Below are 19,612 nucleotides of genomic sequence, written 5' to 3'. Positions count from 1 at the left end.
GGTGATGAGTGCATGTTATTCTACTCTTACCATTTTTTGTGCTCCACCAAGCACTACAGGAATCAGGTGATTTGCCGTCTGCCATGGCAGACAGCAAAGGACCACAAAGATGACAGCAAAGGTCTTTGCCTTCAGCCGCTGACGGCAAAGGTGCCTGACAATATAAGTTATAGTAAAAAGTTACTTTGCCGTCTGTTTTTGCAAAGCAGACGGCAAAGGCCCCTTTGCCGTTGGTGGCAGACGGTAAATAAGGTGGATGGCAAAGAACTGACATTACCCACATTAGGTGGCTAACGGGAGGCTTTGTCGTCTGCCAGCAGACGGCAAACATGCCCTCCCCTTTGCCATCTACCATCTGACATCAGCAGACGCATCATGCCCTCCCCACTCTTTGCCGTCTGCCACGGAAGGCGAACCACCCCCTCTTTGTCATCTGCCGTAGACGACAAATCACCCCAGCCTTTGCTGTCTGCCACATATGGCAAAGTGACCAAATGGGTCAGCTGCCAGGTTGCACAGGTTGCTGCCACGTGGCCTCTTTGCCATCTGTGGCAGGCGGCAAAGGCCCCTTTGCTGTGGGTGGCAGATGGCAAAGAGGCTGCATTGCCTCTTTTTCTGTTTTTTCTTACATCCCAGCATTTTCACAGCAAATATATGATATATACTTTTTTATAGGGCTATTTCACAGCAAACACATGACATATCCAACACATAATTTTCATCACACATACATATCCAACACATAGTTCCATCAATACATATTACAATAGTTTCACATTGTTCATCCATATAGCAAGTTCACTAGTACAACAAGGTACTATACAAATGTTTTTAACCCCTTTCCGTGATGGCATTTGGAACCTTCGCCTAGTGAGTGACTGCGATAGGGGGGTCCTTCCCACACGACCCAGAAACCGTCGGGGATATGCCCTCCTGGCACACATGCTCGGCAAAATGAGGTCGTGTGCGACCGGCAAGCGATCAAATATGGTTATACATATAGTGGTGCTAAAAAATACAATTATAGAGGTGAAATCATTTCCGATCGTAAGTACATCCCACACAGTCAGTCCCCGCTAAACGTTTCTGTTCGTATATACATCCCACATAGTCGCTCCAAGGAAAATGTTTCTATTCACAGGTACATCGCACACAATTTTCCCCATTAAATTGTTTGTGATAGTGTTTCCATTGCACACGGTATTAATAATTTTATCGTTTGCGTTACTGAATGCATCACACACGGTGCGTAGAAGAAACTATCTGGCAAAGGCTGTCCATCACATACAGTTTTTATGTGGTAAACGTTGCGCTAGGTGGCTTAACGCAAACAGTTTTCAAGAGGATGTCGTGTGTAATTGTTCATTAATCCAACACAGTTTATTCCTAGAAACTGTGTGCGTTGCCTGAGGTCATCACCCATGGTGTTTTCCCAATAACATTTTGCAATAGAAAAACCCAATTAGCAGGCTTGTCCATCACATACTAATTATCCTATTATTAATAATCCATTTATTAATCTAATAGGCATTTCATATTAAGCACACAATATATTTCATTTTCATATAGAGGAAGCAGGATTCCATAATTCAAATACATCAGAGTACAACATCATACAGCTTCAGCACTCAGCTACCCCATTACACAACTGCACGAGCACCAAGTTTCACATGCAACATCTATAACCTTTCGAAATTAGCATCATAGACGGTACATAGACAGATGTATCTCATCTGGAAAACTGCTGAAGCGGAAGGCGAATATTGAGCCTTCATTGATGTTGAAGGTCTTTGCAACTTTAGGCCAGTGCTTGTGGATGATTGACCGTCCATCCTTCGTCCTCTTCAGGAACACTTCAATATTGAACCGTGGGTCTTGTATGAATACCTTCCTCGCCTCCTGACCATACAGTTGGTTTGAGAGGTAATCATCAGTGAACTGCTTTGGAAAGGCCTGAAAACAAGGATGTGCATAAATATCTTCTCTATATTGCAAATGGGGCAAAGGAATAAAAAAGGCAAGGTATAATAGTTAGTACCATCCTGTAGTGAACTGATGTCTTCTTCATTGTGTAGACAAAGATCTAGTTGTGTTTTGTCGCTAATTTCTTTATCCTAACAATATTTCTGAGTTTCTTGACTTGACTGATATTCATGGACAACTCATTTCCCCATATGCAAAAAGGGTTGAACAGTGTGTCAAAACCTCTGACAGCAGGACCTACATGTGCAAGACCAAATTGTTAAAAACCTAAATATTAGAATGGTTCCTGCAATTGCACAATAATGTGCTATTGGACAAAGGACCATGCATGTGCAAACCTTGATTTTAAACCTCAGTGCTTCCCATTGTTTCCCTGCAACGCATATAAGGTAGTTAGTGATCAGGTTAAGTGAGGGTGCGCATGCTATTAGTAAAATATGTTGTTGAAAAATAAGCACATCGCATATTCATCAAATTAATTCAAGCCACATGGAAAATCCATTTATCCAAACCAAGCATGATTAAGAACTAGGAAATATATAAATTGTATATGTTTCTCATGTATTAACTGAAGCCAAATTCGATTTATTCCATGCACAACAATACAAAATTCTACCCACGACAATTGGACATCGCGTTGCATAATTGAACCAAGCAGTTAACTAAACACCACAACAAATGAACCAAACATTAACTCCGCACCACATTGCACAATATAACATACTCCTAATAGAAGATCAGACAGTTAACCAAACCAAGCATGCTTAACAACTTGGAAATATAGCAATTGTATTTGTTTCTCGTGTATTTAGTACAGCCAAATTTGATTTATTTCTCACATGGTATACAATAACAGAATGCACCCACAAGAATTGAACATCGCATTGCACAATTGAACCAAACAGTTAACTAAACACCACAGCAAATGAACCAAATGTTAACTGAGCACCACATTGCACAATGTATAACATACTAGAAGATCAGAAAGTTAACCAAACCAAACATGCTTGACAACTTGGAAATATAGCAATTGTATTTGTTTCTCATGTATTTTGTAACAAAAACTCGATTTATTTCTCACATGGAAGACAATACAAAATTGCACCCTGAAGAATTGAACATCATATTTGCAGAACTGAACCAAATAGTTAACTGAACACGACAACTAATTAACCGAAAAGTTAATAAGTGAGCACCACATTGCACGACATATAGAACATATACACTGGAGCAACAGATTGCATGGTAAAAGTAGATAGCACAATTCACTAGAATTTGCTAAGGAAAGGAACTAGCTAGCAAACTGAACATGGGTCCTTATAGTGAGCTAATAAGACAAGCTACTCCTAATCATCGCAGATATCGATGATGATTGGCTCCTTGGACATGGAAGAGAGCGAGGCCTCCGCATCGTGGGTGCCCTCGTCGTAGTGGTGAGTTGCCTGAGCCGCTCCGCGCACCAACCTGCTTGCTCTTGAGTTGAGGTAAGCACGTGCACGCTGAGAAAACACCTTGTAGTCTTCATCGAAGGCACCGAGGGTGGCCTCGAGAATCGCCACGAACTGCCGTTTAAAGCAGCGAATCGCGTTGCGGCGTCGACGTGCGAGGCGTCGACGATGGCCTCGACGGCGAGGTGCTCCTCCAAGATCTGGGGGCCGGCACGAATGGTAGCCATCGCAGCCTCATCCGCGCGTGCGGCCGTGATTTTCTTCTCCGTTGCCAAATGCCCCTTGAGCTCCTGGCTATACTGTGTGCACCATGGCTTAGGGTGGCGCTTATTTGGTGGAGGGGTCGGTGATTTGGGTGGAAGGTGTCACGCCGACGGTCGGCGCATGTGGGATGTGCAAGGAGGAGGGGGATGGGGGTCCGGTGTGCATTACCTGCCTGAATAGACAAGGCCGAGCAGCGTGAAGGAGGGTCGCCGGTGAGGAGGCGGCACTGCTAGCAAGGAGTGAAGGTTTCAACTTGGAAAGGAAGGCGGAAACAGGGGAAATGTGGCTTTTGGTAAGGGGGAGGGGCAGGGAGGTAGATATTTCCGCGAAGCCAAATTTTTTGAATCGGTTCAGCGAGAAAACTGGCGCGCAAAGTGTCATCAGACACGGTCCCTTATTCAGAACTGTGTGCGATATGTGAACAACACAAACGATTCAGATAGCTTAACCCTGTGATGAGTTTGAACGTCAAAATTTTTGGTTCGAATTTGCCTGGTTATAGTGGTCATCCACGTCATTGCATAATATGGGTACACAAAGGAGACTACAGCACACCCACACTTCTTAATCGAGCAAGTTCAGCAATTAAACAGAGCTAGCTGGCCTAAACATTACTCTAACAAATTTAAGACTGGCGCTCTTAATTAAACAGAACGAAGAGTACTACTATGGCTGGTGCTCGTCGATCTCCGCCGCCTCCTGCATGTCCAGCTCGCGCCCGACGCTCTCCTGGGGAAGGGACTCCATGGCATCCATCGCACCATACTCGGCAAGCATCTCGCCATCCGTGTCCGCCATCTCTTTTGAAAAGGCCACCAAGAGCTGGGCATGGGCGGCCACAATCTAGGCTTGGACGGGTTCCGTCGTGGCAACGTACATGGCGGAGGAACGAACGGCTGCTTGAACGCTCTCTGCAATCCAACTCTTCGGCCGTGGGTTGCTGACCATTGTCGGAGAAGCTTCGTTCTATTTGTGCGGTGACCTCGACATGGTCGTGGGCGGCCTCAATCAGGGCTAAGGTCGCCGCTGCGGAATGGACAGCTATTGTGCCGCTCTCGCCAGTTGCTATCCCCGAGGCAGATGTTATTGCCGCCACCTGAGAACCAACAGCGGCCGTTTGGGCTGCCTTGGCCCCCCGGTCGTAGATTGCGGCCGCGCTCACGAAGCTTGTTAGCACGCACCTAGCGACTACGGCCGCGCTCTCGCCAGAGTGGGCTGCCGAAGTTGCCCTCACTACGCGGGTCCACGTCCCCATCTTTCACCGCTAACGATTAAACAGTGAAATGATATTTGGGGAGCGAGCTAGTGTGCTTGACACGCCGGCTGTGGACTATAGCCGATGCACCTTCTTGCGTAAGCCGTATGCATACTATACTTCAACGGTGCTCCAAGATATTTTGTGTTCCATCTCACATAGTTGGTGCTAATAAACTGTGTGCGATCTACTTGATTTTTCGTCTTGATTTGAATTATATAATGGGGTCACAGCTACAAAGGATGGTGTTTGAATTGCTAGAACTTTTATCTGTAGTGAACATGCAACTATAGGTGTGTCGTCAAAAAATTGGAATTATTCAGGGTTCGTTTGGACATTTTTATACATTAACTTGGTTTTCTAGGCATTTCAGGTGCACAATTCAAAATTAAACTACATGCACATGCTCCGGTGCACCAAAATGGTTTGTAAAATGGTATATGTGTCCATAGGTTGATGCTTATCTCCCATGCAAGAAATGGGGAAGAATTTCAAACACCACGGCACCGTGGCTCTCCGGCAAATGTTGAGGTGCTTGCTTTTGTAATTCTAGTAAATCCAAAACCTGTCTGAAATTCATGAACCTTGGCATGCTAGCATGGAATGGCATCAAGATGTTGGGGTAAAAATAGTGTCCCATTTGGGGCAGGTTACGGTATAAGCTTCTCACAAACCAGAGCTTCTCACAAGAAGCATCATGGTTCCGTTAGGGAAACGTGTCACCTTTGTGGACAAAACGATATTCGTCGCGTCTTCTTCCTTTCAATTTTTTTCCTGGTGTCAACATAGAACAACAGGAGTGTTGTGTTATATTTTGGATTTTTCAGGGATCATTTGAACATTTTTATACGTTAACTAAGTTTTCTAGGCATTTATGTGCATAATTCAAGATTGAACTACATGCACATGCTCCAGTCCATAAAAACGGGTTGCAAAATCAAATGTTTGTCCTTGATTGCAAGCTTAGGTCACATGCAAGAAATGAGAATGAATGGCAAACACCTTAACACTGTCGCTCGGCCGCTAACATTGAGATACATGGTTTTAAAATTCTAGTAAATCGAAAACTAGTCTGAAATTCATGAAACTTGACATGATATCATGGAACGGCATCGCCATGCCATGGTAAAAATATTGTCCCATTTGGGGCAGGTTTGGATATAAGCTTCTCGCAAACCATAGCTTCTCTCACAACAAGCCTGATGGTTTCGGTAGGGAACGTGCCACCTTGGGGGACAAAACGATATATGTTGCCTCTTATTACTTTCAAAAAAATTCTCGTGTCAACATAGAACAATAGGAGTGTTGTGTCAATTTTTGGGATTTTTCGGGGTTCGCTTGGACATTTTTATACATTGACTAAGTTTTCTATGCATTCATGTGCATAATTCAAATTTGAACTACATGCACATGCTCCAATGCATATAAACGGGTTGAGAAATCAAATGTGTGTCCTTGGTTGCAACCTTAGGTCCAATGCAAGAAATGGGAATGAATGTCAAACACCGTTGTCACCGTCGCCCGCCCGCTAACATTGAGATACATGGTTTTAAAATTCTAGTAAATTGAAAAATCGTCTGAAATTCATGAAACTTGACATGCTATCATGGAACGGCGTCAACATGCAATGGTAAAAATATTGTCCCATTTGGGGCAGGTTGGGTATAAGCTTGCCACAAACTAGAGCTTCTCGCAACAAGCCTCATGGTTACGGTAGGGAATGTTTCACCTTTCTGGACGAAATGATATCTTTTGCCTCTTCTTGATTTCAATTTTTTCTCTAGTGTCAACATAGAACAATAGAGGTGCCGTGTTAAATTTTGGAAAATTTCGGGGTTCATTTGGACATTTTTATACATTAATTGAGTTTTCAATGCATTTATGTGCATAATTCAAATTTGAACTATAGGCACATGCTCTAATGCATATAAATTTGTTGAAATTCAAATATGTATCCTTGGTTGCATGCTTAGGTCCCATGCAAGAAATGGAATGTCAAACATCCTGCCACCATCACTCGGCCGCAAACATTGAGATACCTGGTTTTTAAATTCTAGTAAATCCAAAACTCGTCTGAAATTCATGAAACTTAGCATGCTATCATGGAGCGGCATCAACATGTCGTGGTAAAAAATTTGTCCCATTTGGGGAAGGTTTGGGTATAAGCTTCTCACAAACCAGAGCTTCTCACAACAAGCTTGATGGTTTCGGTAGGGAATGTGCCACCTTTGGGGACGAAACGATATCCATTGCCTCTTATTGCATTCAAAAAATTTCTAGTGTCAACATAGAACAACAGGAGTGTTGTATTAAATTTTGGATTTTTTTCGGGGTTCATTTGGACATTTTTATACATTAACTGGGTTTTCTAGGCATTTTATGTGCATAATTCAAATTTGAACTACATGCACATGCTCCAGTGCATATAAATTGGTTGAAAAATCAAATCTGTGTCCTTGGGTGCATGCTTAGGTCCCATGCAAGAAACAGGAATGAATTTCAAACACCAGGGCACTATTGATTGCCGGCAAAACGTTGATATACTTCGTTTTTAAATTCTAGTAAATCCAAAACTCGTCTAAAATTCATGAAACTTGGCATGCTATCATAGAATGGCACCCGACATGCTGTGGCATTTTTCGTGTCCATTTGGAGAGAAGGCGCACTCGAATAACAACCAACAAACGCATTTTGAAACAAATAGCTGCCACTGTAACATGTCAAACGTTTTGTCTAATTTAAATCATGTGCGTTCTGTTAACCATTCACGTGACGCCATGCCTCACTCTTTTAATGGCTAGGAGGTGTCGTGCGGACAGGTGCTTGACTAAACGGGAGGCGTGCGAGTTATACTCCAATGCGCAGGCTCACCAGGAAGCATGCGAGCTGTATGACGCGCAGGCTCACTAGGAAGCAAGCCCTTTGACTTCCATGGCCGTGCGCCTTGCTCGCATCCTCTCCATTAATGGCGCCCAAGCCGCAGTTTAATACGGTTTTTAAATATAAAAGACATATCACAAACGTTTTAGTTAGAACACCCGTATGCAAACCGACAGCTTCCCTAGGATTCCTAGCGAAATATGCCGAGCAGGATTTGTGCAACTCTTGATCGCAAACGTTTTAGATAGAACACCCGTATGTAAACCGACAGCTTCCCCAGTAAGCCAAGGGAAAATGTGCCGAGCAGGATTTGTGCAGCTCTTCATCGCAAACATTCTAGATAGACCACCTGTATGCAAAGTGAGAGCTATGGTCTTCCGTAGTAAGCCAAGGGAAAATAGGCTGCGCAGGATCTGTGCATCTCTTCAACGCAAACGGTTCATATTGAATAAGGTATGCAAAGCGAGACTTCAGCGCTAAGCCAAGAGAAAATCTGGCAAGCAGGATTTGTACCTCCCTTCAACGCAAACGATTTTTTGGATGACCCGTGTGCAACCACGTACAGACAATTTGGTAAGATTTGCATTTGTCATGTTGGGTATATTGCCATTTGTCAAACTCGAAAGATTGACATTTGTTGATCTAGTAACATTGCCATTTGTCAATCCTTGTAACATAGCGATTTGTCAAAATTTGCAGCTAAAAATCACTAGCACTGTCTAATTTTTGCAACTAAAATTCAGTAATTAAGCATAGATTTCATTCATAGATTAAGCAGTCGTTCTTAATTTATACAAACAGTTCAACTCGACAGCTGAACCGACCAAACTTTTCCCCAATTGTTGCCAACCACGTACTAAAATACCTAGTTCAACTATATTTACTAGCTAATTTTAAGTACGTTGTACAGTTCCACCACATCTATAGTCAGATGAATTGAACAAAATAGCCCCTAAATACTACTACTACGGAGGGGCTTTGTACTACTTCCGGCGGCCTCTCCTCTGCCGAGCGCGCTCAGTAAGAGGAAGAGGATGAGGAGCCTACCGACGAGCTGGACAACTGTAATACGGTGCCTACCGCTGCTGCACCTTCAGCGACGCTCACCTCGAACGCCCTCTGCCACTCCAGACAACCCCTCTCTAAGAGGCTGGACTGATCGTAGACCTCCTGATTCCTCGCCTCTACGTCGGCGTGTGCTGCGGCCACGGCTACGTAAGGCTCTTTGTGTGCTCGACGAGGCGCTCCTCCTCCCGCAGGAACTCGATGTAGCACGCAAGGTCGCAGACGCACGTGCGGGCCTCCACCTCCGCCTCCCTCCTTCAGGCGGCGGTGGCGGAGCGGGTGATGATCCCGGCGGTCGACGGTGGACTGGCGGCCACGACCACCACCTCCCGCCTTCGGGCCGTCGTGGCGGAGCGGGTGATGGCCACGATGGCCGGCAGTGGGGTGCCGGCCACGATGACCACCTCCTGCCTTCTGGCCGTGGCGGCGGAGCGGGCGATGGCCCTGGCTTTCGACGGTGGTCTGGCGGCAACAGCGGCCGGCAGTAGCTGCCAACGAGTAGTAGCGGCGGAGCGTGTGGTGGGTGTTCCGCGCACACCCATGTGACGCCCAAGACCGATGCTTCAAAAGCCTTCCATGTTTTTCGTTGCCATCGTGTGTTTTATTTTGTTGTTGTTCCATTTCATCATGTCATCATGCGCATTGCTTTCACATGTTTTCTTAAAACTTGCACCTGTTCGTAGTTGTCGCGTCCCCCTGCCTTCGTTGACCGTTTCGAGACCAACCGTGTTTTCGCTTCCCTCTTGTCAAACCACCTAACCTCTCTTGTCAACCCGTGACCCCCTCGCGTGAGCGTCCGAAACTCCCCCGAACCCGACCCGGCCTGTCGTCACCGTAGGATTCAGATCATTCCCAAACATCCGTAAAATATCTTCGTTTTATTTATTGGACTCCCTAGCCTATTTTTCCTGATTGTCCAATTTTGATCGGAGGAACGGATTAACCCCTACCCTAATCCCCACCTACTATATATATATGAGCCTAACCCTAAAACCTAGGAGGTTTGTCCCTCCCCGCCGCCACTCTCTCCATCGGGATCCACAACCAGCCAACCACCTCCCTCCTGTTCTCAGCCACCACCCAATTCCTTCGATCCAACCACCGGGCACCTCGGCCACCTCCTTCCTCGGCCCTTGCCCGGCGCTCCACCCCAAGAAGCAGCAGCGCCCGAGCGCTCCTCTCCTCGTTGGTGCACCCCGCCTCCATTCCGGCGCCGGGAACGGAACCCCCACGCCCGGATCTCGACACCACCGCCTTGCCTCTGCCCGACTGCCGCTGCAGCCCGTGGACACCACCAGCCAAGCTCTCCTCGTCGCCAGAGCCCCTCGATCCCGAGCTCCTCTGACTCGCAACCTCGCGCCTCACCGCCGACGACCACCTCCAGTAGGCCCGTGCCGCGCCTCCTCTCCCTTGCTCTCTCTTCACTTCCTTTTCTTCTTTCTGCGATTCATCTCCCTGCTCTCTCTTCGCTGGGCAGGAACCCCATCCCTGGTCGTGTCCTCGACGTGCGCTCCATCACCCGTTCGTCCCCTCTAGATCCACGAAGCCGCCCGTACGGGACCTCGTCAGCCTCCTGCGCCTTCGCCGCCCACGTCCCGCGCCATGGACGCCCGTGCGAGCTTCCAGTGCCGCCTCGTCCTTGCTCCGCCACCATCTCCGGCAAGTTCGGCTCTTCCCCGGCCCATTTAGGCCAGTCCCGGCCCTTTCCCTCGTTGGATCCGGGGATTTCCCCTCGCTCCCATCTGCTCGCTGACCTCCTCTGCATCTCACGCCAGGGAGGCAACGCTAGAGCCCTGTTCGTCTCTAGCAGCGCCCTGCCTCGCGTTGACCGCGCCGCCAGCGTGCCTAGGCCACCGCGTCGCCCTTCACCCGCTTCAGCCCAGCTGCGCCAAGGCCGTGCCAGGCCTGCGGGGCCTCTCCACCAGCTGGGCCTCAGCCCATGGTGAGCCACCGCTGCGCCCCCCTTCCACTGTTGGCCCAAGTGCAGATTCGGCCCGATGTATATTTTTTCCTGCTATGAACGAATTTCGCTATTTCTAGAAAAACTGCATATTTACAGATTACCCCTTGCTATTCATGCATTTAATAACTGAATAACCATGCATCATATGTAAATAATTTATATATGTAAAATGCTTAGAATTTTGTCTAGTTTCATAATTTGCAACTTTCATCCATGTTAAAAATGCTTAAACTTGCTGTTTGCTTTAATTTGTATAAATGACATGCTAAAATGATTTATTTCATAACTAAATAACCGTAACTCCGAATTAAATAAATTATATATGTAACTTGTCTAGAAAAATGCATACATTAACATGGTGCACTTTGTTTTACTGTTTAACAACACTAAAATATGTTTTAGGGCAGAACAGTAGCTAATTCGAAAAATGGACATGGGGATTTACCGGAATTGTTGTTTGTTGTTCCGGCCTCATTTAAACTTGCCTAAATAGTTAGTTTATTTATGCTTCACCCTCTTGCCATGTTTAATAACATTTAATATTGTTGGGTACATAAACGAGAGCGAACTAAATAACTTGACTGTGGTGTTCCGTCAATATGCAACTCGTTGCATATTGAGCTCCACTTAATTTGTAGTATTGTTTGTTGCACTTTGCCATGCCATGCCTCAATAAACCGGACATGCATCATACTTGATTGTGCATATTGCCATGATCATGCTTGTTCTACCATGTTGTTTGCTTTTTCCAGTGTTGCTTCTCCTTGATAGTTCCGGTTACTTGCGATTGTGAGGATTCGTTCGACTATGTCTGTTTGTCTTCCTCATGGACTCGTTCTTCTTCCTTGCGGGATCTCAGGCAAGATGACCATTACCCTCGATATCACTTCTATCTTTGCTTTGCTAGTTGTTCGCTCTATCGCTATGGTGTGCTACCCACCACTTGTTTATCATGCCTCCCATATTGCCATGTCAAGCCTCTAACCATCCTTTCCTAGCAAACCATTGTTTGGCTAAGTTATCGCTTTGCTCAGCCCCTCTTATAGCGTTGTTAGTTGTAGGTGAAGTTGAAGATTGCTCCATGTTGGAACATGGATATGTTGGGATATCACAATATGTCTTATTTAATTAATGCATCTATATACTTGGTAAAGGGTGGAAGGCTCAGCCTTATGCCTGGTGTTTTGTTCCACTCTTGCCGCCTTAGTTTTTGTCATACCGGTGTTATGTTCCTTGATTTTGCGTTCCTTACGCAGTTGGGAATTTATGGGACCCCCTTGACAGTTCGCTTTGAATAAAACTCCTTCAGCAAGGCCCAACCTTGGTTTTACCATTTTCCTACCTACCACCTATACCTTTCCCTTGGGTTCTGCAGACTCAAGGGTCATCTTTATTTTAAACCCCCCGGGCCAGTGCTCCTCTGAGTGTTGGTCCGAACCAGGCAACCTGCGGGGCCACCTCGGGGAAACTTGACGGCTGGTTTTACTCGTAGCTTGACCTATCCGTTGTGCCCTGAGAACGAGATATGTGCAGCTCCTATCGGGATTTGTCGGCACAGTCGGGTGGCTTTGTTGGACTTGTTTTACCATTGTCGAAAAGTCTTGTAACCGGGATTCCGAGCCTGATCGGGTCTCCCCAGGAGAAGGAATATCCTTCGTTGACCGTGAGAGATTGTGATGGGCTAAGATGGGAAACCCCTGTAGGGTATAAACTTTCGAAAGCCATGCCCGCGATTATGCGGCAGATGGGAATTTGTTAATGTCCGGTTGTAGAGAACTTGACGCTTGACTTAATTAAAATGCATCAACCGCATGTGTAGCCGTGATGCTCTCTTTTCAGCGGAGTCCGGGAAGTGAACACGGTTTGGGTTATGTTTGAACGTAAGTAGTTTCAGGATCACTTCTAGCTTCTCGACCGTTGCGTTGCTTCTCTTCTCGCTCTTATTTGTGTATGTTAGCCACCATATTTGCTTAGTGCTTGCTACAACTCCACCTCATTAGCCCATCCTACCCATAAGCTTAAATAGTCTTGATCTCGCGGGTTTTGAGATTGCTGAGTCCTCGTGACTCACAGATACTACCAAAACAGTTGCAGGTGCCGATGATACTAGTGCAGGTGATGCTACCGAACTCAAGTGGGAGTTCGACGAAGACCTTGGTCGTTACTATGTTTCGTTTCCTGATGATTAGTAGTGGAGCCCAGTTGGGACGATCGGGGATCTAGCATTTGGGGTTATCTTCCTTTTTCTTTTGGATTTGACCGTAGTCGGTCTATGTGTCTATTTTGGATGATGTATGAATTATTTAAGTATTGTGTGAAGTGGCGATTGTAAGCCAACTCTCTTTATCCCATTCTTGTTCATTACATGGGATTGTGTGAAAATGACCCTTCTTGCGACAAAACCACAATGCGGTTATGCCTCTAAGTCATGCCTCGACACGTGGGAGATATAGCCGCATCGTGGGCGTTACAACCCGACAGGGACGCCACGCGCACTACACTACGCCGGGGACTGCGCCGCCGCCGCGGTGTAGCCTCCCAGCTGGAGTTGTCCTCTGATGACGGCGGAGTGGCTGAGGACGACAACAGACCAGTGCCATTGGCGATTGTGGGAGAAGCAGACGAGATAAGCTACAGGGAGGGAGAGGAAAATGTGACGCAGGACTCGCCGGCCGTGAGGGTTTATATAGTAGGCTAGTAAGCATTGGGATTTTGGGGGATTTGACCGAGTCGGGCGGGAAGCTTGCGCGGGAACCTACGCGGTTGCGCGGGAACGGGCTCACCACCGTTTGGCCAAAAGAACGCCCCCGCGCGCTGCTCAAGGTTGCACTCGAAGCCGTCTGCGGCAGCGGGGTGACAAGACGTGCGAGAGGAGGACGAAAGGACACATACACATACGGTTAATAAAAAAACTTTCGCGTTTAATTACCTACTATACCCCCGTCCTGTTTTAGAAGTAGCATTTAACTAATAAAATACGAATGCATGTCGCCAAAGATTATATCGTTGGATTCATATTTGAACATTGTTTACAATTATATAATTTTTGTAACATGTATTAACATTTTGTTGGTTCAATTTAATGTTATATACCAGCAAGCGTTTTCCCACAACACACACGGCTTATTCCATCACAAACAGCTCGGATGCATCTACTGTATGCCATGTATCGCACACGCAACTCTAATCTGATTCCTGCTGGATGTCTCCGGCATCGCACGCACAGTTCATCTTATTTGCCACGTATCATTGTGCCGGCCTCTGCTCGCGTCCCTCGGCAAGCTCTACTCGCCGTTAGGCACCGCAGCGCGCTGTGCTCGCCATTAGGTGCTGCGGCGCGCTCTGCTCACGTCCGTCGGCACGTTCAGCTTGTGGACAGCTTTTCCTTGCGTGTTCAACTTCTATATGCATATATATGGTTGCTCGCCGTTGAGGCAACCGCGGAGCACTTTGCTCACGTCCCTCCATGTGCGCTCTGCCAGTGGTTGGGCCTACGCACGATGACGTAGGGGGCCCCATATGCATGCGGTTGCGCTGCGCGGGTCGCCACGCGATGCTGTTACGTGCAGCACGATGGAGTTACGCGCTGAAAATTAGAACTGGCATCAGGGCGTGCCGATATTCCAGGCCGCCTGGCTTTCCCTTTAATTCCTGCGGCCATTATAACCTTAGTCTCTTCAACCTTTCGATCGCACCCCACAACACAACAAGCACACCCACGATGACACATAGAGAGGGGATGTCTAGCGGCGCTCCAATGGAGTTCGGCAAGCATAAAGTGGAGACCCACGCGAGGGAGACGGATCTCTCGGTGGTGTACACCATCGACCCGGCCGTGGTGGACGACTACATCAACACCATTGAGCAGTTGCTTGCTCGAGACAAGTACAAGGTGGTTGGCATTGACCTCTAGTACACCGTCGGTCATCCCAACATAGATCAGAAGGTTGTCGTCGTGGTTGTGCGTGCGCCATAATGTCCTCATCTACCACTACTTCATGGCCACAGAGCCTTGCGACCGTTTCACCAGGTTCGTCAACAGCACCGACTACAAGTTCGCTATGGTGGAAACCACCGACGATGTAAAAGCACGCAGGGTTACGGGCTTTGCCTGCAAGAACCTTATCGAAATCCATGAGCACTACAGGGTCTGGGGCAGCACGAAGGACTCCCTGGTTGAACTCGCCTCGGCCATCATCGACCCATACTACGAAAAGATGAAGCAGCATGCCAACAGAACACATCTTGTATCCTAGCACGGGGCCTGGATGCGACAACTAGATGAACCTCACCTTAGGTTCGCGGCCAAGAGCGTGTACACATGCTACGAGATGCACATGCGGATCGTTGACATGAGGAAGTGCCTTGTTACCGGCATCGACGAGGCCGGATCGAGCCACAAGCAGAGCAGTAGCGGCAAGCGTCCCAAGAAGTAGATGCTGATCAGATGATCGTTTATCCTAGTTAAGCATGCATGTAATATATAGTTGACTTTGGTGTGTGGAAATGTCATGTGTGTAGTAGCCACCTATGTAATTATGCATGTAATAGTTTACTTTGGTGTGTGCAAATGCCATTGTTGTAGTAGCCACCTATGTAATTGGATGTTTAATTTGGTTATGCAACCATGTACTTATAAGTACTAATATTAGCAGAATAACTATTCTGACAACACTTCCGCACTGCGCGCTCAACGCGAGGGCACTGCACTTTCGGTAGCAGGGGTACGGCAATACAGAGACTAGTGAACTTCGTGTCGGAAAAAACTGCACGTGGTGTTTTTTTGGGTACCTTTTTCGCTCTAGTTTTTTAACCATTTATCGAAACGAGGCCTGTAATATACCGTTGAGAAGCTATGGATTAGGCGCAACTTCGCCATTTTAAACACTTTCAAGATTCCTCACGGTTTAAGAGCAGTTTTGAAAACGGTGTGGCGCACGATGAGTGGTAGCGAGCGTTTTTCATGTTTTTTCTAAACCCCTCATCAGAATGAAGCAAATGATTCACCGTTAGAAAGATATCACCCAGACGCATCTTTTTAATATCTATTGTTTTCTCTAATTCGTTACGGTTTAAGAGCATTTTTAAATTTTGTAAATTGCGGAATTGTGTTTTTTCAAAAAAAATGCAATTTTTGGTACTGTTTTCGCTCCAGTTTTTTAATCGTTCATCAAAATGAGGCGTGCAATATGCCGTTGGAAACCTACAGGCGAGGTGCAACTTTCATATGTTGAAATGTTTTTAAGATTCCTTACGGTTTTAAGTTAATTTTGAAAATCGTGTGGCGGACGACATGTGGCAGCGGCCGTTTTTCGCGAAATTTTTACAAACCGCTGGTCGGAATGATCCAAATACTACACTGTTGGAAAGATATCAACGAGACGCAGATTTTTCATGTAGAACACTCTCTCTAATTCCTTACGGTTTAAGAGCAGTTTCAGTTTTAACAAAATGCTAAACTCTGTTTTCGCGACACCCACATCGACTTGTGTACTGGAACAGACAGAAGAACGCAGTGCTTCACACTGACAACTGTATTGCATCAGACAGTCAACTGAACTTCATGATTCCTTTTGTCGAACGTAAAGTTTCTGAGATGAGTTTTTGTTGGTTTTTTTTCAACATTTTTTTATGAACGAGGGTGAACCGCAAAGACGAGGGCAAGTGAACCGCGAAATATATCAAAGTGAATTGCATTACCATCTTGTTGTTTCGCTAAAATGTTTGCTTTTCATGTTAGGGGCAAGTGAATAGCATCACTCTCAAAAGTGAACCACATCCGAGGACCAAACGCACTGCAAAATGAACCACACACATTTTTTGTTTTTGTTTTTAATTTTAGAAATTCTTCCGCACTGCAAGGACGAGGCGAGTGAACCACAAGGACAAGGCGAGTGAACCACACTGTTTTTTGCTTGGTTTCTTTTTTAGTTTTTTATCCACCACCGTGTGTACTCTGAAATTTAACCTTGTGTTGTGGTTTCACATGGGCACCCCTCAATTTGTTTAAGCACATGCAGACAACATGATCAATGTTAGTGTACTACATAATCAAGGTTAGTGTGCTGCATCATGTGTTTCCTCGTTTTCTAAAAAAATAAGAAGTGAATTTGCATCCAAGTCAACCATAATATTTTTTAAAGTTAACTGAGGGAAACAGAGGAAAATGAACAGTAGCACAGGGCAAAATGAACAGCTAGGGAGCTCCAAGTGAACGGCATGCCCACACCATCAGGACTATATGCGCAAGACACAACTAGCCATGTTGCTCTTTAGCCCCTTCATATGCAACACGAAACAAGGCAGCACCGCATCGAAGATAGAGACTGCAATTTTTGTGCCCGATGAAATCTGAAAAGGCCGCATTATTACACAACGAACTGCAGCCATTCGTCGTGCTGCACTGCGCCAAGCCCATGCTGCTCCAAGGACAGACGAGGGGATGTGGAAGAACTGGGGGATTGAATCAAACTGCACCACTGCATCTAGAAAAAACCTTGCATTAGTAATCACCGGACTGCACTAGGAAATCTTCTCGGCTGAATACACCAAAATGACAGCAAAAATCCAAAAGCATTTTTTTCTGAATTGCAAAGCGCCTCCTACTGCTCTTCCATGAGGCATTGGTGCCGCCGTCGACTCCCCTCGCACGCATTCGGGGAATGCCGGAAGACTGCACTGCATCTCCACGCACCGCACACTACAACGCACACTGCACAACACACTTCTTCATCGGTGCTTGGGGAGGGGGGAGGGGGTGTGGGCGTCGGTGTTGGAGCCTGTCGCCGGTGAAGTGGAGGTCGCCGCATGATCCGAGGTGAGGATAAGAGGATCAGGCTGGATCACGTGGCTATAGGCGCGGGGGGTCCGACGGTCGCCGGCGTCCACGGCCACTGGAGGTGCTTGCGAGCAGGAGGCCCGAGGTGGAGGTTGTGAAGAAACAACTACCGCAGACCCCTAGATCTGGCAAACCTTGTGCTCTTCTGCGAAGGAGAGCCGTGGGAATCCGGCGAGATGCGGGGCACGCCACACCCAAACCTGCGAGGAAGATGGTCGGCCGGGAAGAGCACCACTGCGGGGAGGCTTGGAAGCAGTTATCTCGCGCGAATCTGGCAATTGCCGGGACTTGGATCCAGCGTTGGGTTGTGGCGGCGGTAGGTTGGGGGAGATAGGGGAGGAAGGAAGAAGAAAGTGTGGCATCGGGGCAAAGCATGGGGGCGGCCGGCAGATAGCGGTCTGGCGTCGGCGAGGAGAGCTTGGGAGGCAGCAATGGTTGGAGGGGGTGGCGTGGTGTGGTGCCGCTGTGGTCGGGAGGCCGTCCCCGTGGTCGCCGGCCAGATCCCCGGTAGGTGGTGGGAGGGTGGAGTGCCGCTGGGAGGGAGGTGGTGGTGGGCGGCGTCGCCGGAGAAGGTGCCTGAGTAACGCGCCTGAACTTCCCTCTGTACAAACGCGAACTTCGGGTTATCTTTGCAACCGTGGCTTCCCTCGCGAATTATTCTTGTTAGTCGTGTTCTATATGATGTTAGTGTACTCTAGAAATGTTTTTAGCAACTAAATACCGGTTTTAAATAGGAATTTCGCTCGTTGGCGGATTTTGCTCTCGGGTCGTGACGAAATTGCGTTGTTTGCAATTTTACTGCCTGAGTTGTTCGACCTGAACTTCTCCCAGTACTAGGTTGAACTTCCGCCAACATTGCCCAAATGGGGCTTGCGATATACCGTTGGAAAGCTATTGACACCAGTATCAAGACCCAAGTTAAATTTTTAGCAAAATGTAAGCGGTTTAAGAGCAGTTTTGAAAACCGTTTTTTCTTCATACAAAAAAGATGAATCGTATTTTCGATCACATTTCTAAACTGTTTATCGGAATGAGGCAAATAATATGGCTTTGGAAAGCTGCTGCAATACCGCTCCTTCCACATGTTGAAAGTTTTCTCTAATTCCCTACGGTTAAAGAGTAATTTAGAAAATCATAAAATTTCGCAAACTGAACAGCCGAGTTTGTTTTTTCGATGTTATTTCTAAACGGCTAAACCAATTGAGGCACATGATATGGCGTTGGAGAGCTTATGAAAATGCGCTACGTTTTCATGTAGAAAGTGTTTTCTAATTTTGAACGGTTTAAGAGTAATTGAGAAAACGGTGCAAGTTCTACCGAGTTCGTATTTTCGATCTATTTTTTTAATCGTATGTCCGAATGCAGCAAGTGATATGGCGTTGAAAAGCTTGAGGAAATGCGAAACTTTTTGGTATATATTATTTCTCCCAATTCCTTACTGTTTTATATCAGATTTCAAAATGGATAAAAACGTATTTTTGCCGTAATTTCTACAAACTTTATCGGATGGGGCAAATAATATACCGTTGAAAAGCTAAGGAAAATGCGAAAAAAAATTCATGTTGATGGTTTTCTGTGATTCCCAGCCGTTTTCAAGTAATTTAGAAAATGACGAGATCATTGTTCTGCCTTTATCGCGAAACAAATCCTTCAAAAATGCACCACGTGAAGAACCTGAACTTCTCGGCATGTCTAGCTGAACTTCACTCTGTTTTTCACGTGCTTTTTTTGCTCGTAGATCTCCATCCACTGCTCGTAGCTCTCCATCCACTCACCGAAATTGAGCAAGTGATATACCGATGGAAAGCTGTTGTAAACACGCAACTTTCCCGTGTTGATCATTTTTCATACTCGCGACGATTTTAAAAGTTTTTCATCTAATATTCATTCAGTGCAGTAGGTGAACTTCCTGCTGT

This window comes from Triticum aestivum, chromosome 4D, assembly GCF_018294505.1.
Source record: "Triticum aestivum cultivar Chinese Spring chromosome 4D, IWGSC CS RefSeq v2.1, whole genome shotgun sequence".
NCBI classification, from domain to species: domain Eukaryota; kingdom Viridiplantae; phylum Streptophyta; class Magnoliopsida; order Poales; family Poaceae; genus Triticum; species Triticum aestivum.
The sequence above is the reverse complement of the archived record's forward strand: the minus strand, read 5'-3'. Positions refer to the sequence as shown.